Source organism: Myotis lucifugus, unplaced genomic scaffold, assembly GCF_000147115.1.
Source record: "Myotis lucifugus unplaced genomic scaffold, Myoluc2.0 scaffold_242, whole genome shotgun sequence".
Taxonomy (NCBI): Eukaryota; Metazoa; Chordata; class Mammalia; order Chiroptera; family Vespertilionidae; genus Myotis; species Myotis lucifugus.
In genome coordinates this window covers 1,505,382-1,508,175 of record NW_005871290.1, presented here as the reverse complement: position 1 = coordinate 1,508,175, position 2,794 = coordinate 1,505,382, and positions in this window count along the sequence as shown.

Sequence of the window (2,794 nt, the reverse complement as noted above, 5' to 3'; positions counted from 1 at the left end):
TCACTCTCCTGGACATCTGATACCTTGTGCCTGGCCATACTTCCTCTACCTCTGAAGAGAATCAGTGTTTCATAATCTCTGCCAAGCTATTCTCTTGGGTGGGTGCCCTGCTCACTAAACTTGGGCTTTGACACCATATATGCTGGCTGCCTTATTATATTTCAGTATCATCCAATGTGTGATCCTGCACTCCACACTCACCTACTTCTTGCTAGGCAGCCTCCTCTGGATTGGGTTTCAATACTTTGCTTCAGACCAACAACATCCCCACTCCCCTGACACATACACAGTGCACACGCACTCATACAGATACCCATCTTCTGTGCCACCTAATGGCTTTGGACAGATTTGTTCAAAAATAAAATGATAAGTGGTAAAACAGAGAAATGGAAAAGTAGAAAAAAGGATGGGGGAAAGGAAGAGATTCTACATCACATTCTAGAAGACAAATTGTTCTTGCTTATACATTTTAGATTATTTAGTTCATGATATGACTTAAAGATCAAGTTTCAGGTGTTTGTTTTTTTTAATGTGCTTGTCTTATTGTTCTATCATTATTTATTTATAAATCCATACTTACCTCTGCTTTGAAGAGCTACTCTGTTCTGAGGGAAGTTAACTTTCCATAGAGTGATAAGTCTATTTCTGTGCTCTATATTTTATTCCATCTACTTCAGTACTCTAGTTTTAGTATAATTCTTCATAGTTAGTAGAGCAACTCCTCCCACTTCGTTATTTTTATTAAATATCTTGGCTACTAATGGTCCTTTGCATTTGTATATAAATTTTATAATTAGTTGCCAATAATACTCACTAAAATCTGCCTACATAAAAGATTTCCAGATGTGGAATTCTGTCAAATTAATTTTTTTTCTGAAAATGCCATTATACTTTTAAAGATATATTCTCTGACTTTAGAAATGTAAATTGACAGTTGTTTTCTTTCATATATATACTAGGGACCCAGTGCATGAATTCGTGCACCTTGACAGGAACTGTGGGCCGTGAGGCTGCAGTAGGCACAAGGGTGGGTCTTGGCCCACCCTCCACGCCCCTGCCCAGCCCCTCCCACCGTGGCCCCCCAATCCCCTGCCTACCGGCAGCCCCGCTCCCACTGTCGCTGCTGCCACACACTGATGACGCTGGCTCTGCTCGCACCTGCTGAAGGCATGAAGCAATTTGGGCCAGTGCCAACAGTGGGTGTGAACGTGGCAGGTGCTGTCAGCAGGTCCGAGCGGCAGCTGCTACCCCAGTCGCCCCTCAGGAGCAGGGAGAGGTAGAAAAGCCCTCAGGGGTGATCGGGCCAGCAGCCAATGCTTGCACCCACCGATGGCGCCAAGCGATGAGGACCGGCATCGGGCACCAGCAGGGGGTGTGAGCGGTGGCTCCAGTGCCCACCGGAGTGGGGCCGGCATTGTCAGTGGGTGTGAGTGGAGGCTCTGGCACTGTCAGCGTGTGCAAGTGGGGCTGTTGCCAGTAGTGGGTGTGAGAGGTGGCTGCCGGCCCCGATCTCCCCTCAGAAGCAGGGGGAGGTGGAGAATCCCTGAGGGGCGATTGGGGCCAGCAGCCACCACTCGTACCCACTGACGGTGCCAAGAGATCAGGGTCAGGTTCAGGTCCAAGTACCAGCAGTGGGTGCAAGTGCTGGCTTTGACATCTGCAGTGGGTGTGAGCGGGGCCAGCGTTAGCAGCAGGTGCAAGCCCCAGGCAGGACCACGGTGCATGGGAGCAAAGAATTTTCAGTAACCACCAGAGGCTCGCCCCGATAAAAGCGACTGGAGCCCCGCCCCGCCTTGGACTGGTGCCCCTGTTCACCTGCTCCACCATCCCACCGCAGCTGATGCCCACCATGTTCCGCACACGACCCCTGGTGGTCAGTGCAAGTCATAGCGATTGGTTGTTCAGTTGTTTGGTTGTTCTGTTGTTTGGTCTATTTGCATATTAGCCTTTTATTATATAGGCTTTATATATAGGATATTATATATATTTTTTATATAATAAAGAGCTAATAGGCAAATGGTTGTCATGCCCTCATGCTGTCATGATGTAACGGCTCAGACACTCAACACTGGGGAGAGGAATGGGGACCAGCCAGCCACAAATGAGCTCGCAAGAGAGGAATGGGGACAGCCAGGCTGTGGCCTGGGAGAGGGACAAACTGCCTGCCCTACGATCCCAGGTTCCAGTGGCTGCACCTGCGCCTGCACCTGTGGCCTGGCCTGGGAGAGGGACAAGCTGCACACCTTGTGGTCCCGGGCACCAATGGCTGTACCTGCAACTGTGGCCCGGGAGAGGAACAAGCCACAAACCACGTAGTCCTGGGTGCGAGCAGCTACACCTATGGCCCAGGAGAGGGACAATCCACATGCCCCAGGTTCCCCACAGTCCTGGATGCCAGAAGCTGCACCTGAAGCCCAGGAGAGGGACAAGCCACACACCCCGCGGTCCTGGGCACCAGCAGCTGCGGACTGGGTGAAACCACCTGCCCATAGCCCCCTGTGGCTGCATCCAGCCCAGATGAAGCTGGCCCAGGTCCTGGGTGCCTATGGCCAGCCAGAGGAAGGGAAGCCCAGGTCCCAGGTGCCTGTGACCCACCAGAGAAGGGAATCCTGGATCCCAGGTGTGAGGCAAGGCAGAGGTGGTCAGCAGTGATCAGGCCAGCAGGGGAGCAGTTAGGGGCAATCAGGCCAGTAGGAGAGAAGTTAGGGGTGATCAGGAAGGCAGGCAGAGTTGGTTAGGGGCAAGTAGGCAAGCAGAGGTGGTTAAGGGTGATCAGGAAGGCAGGCAGGTGAGT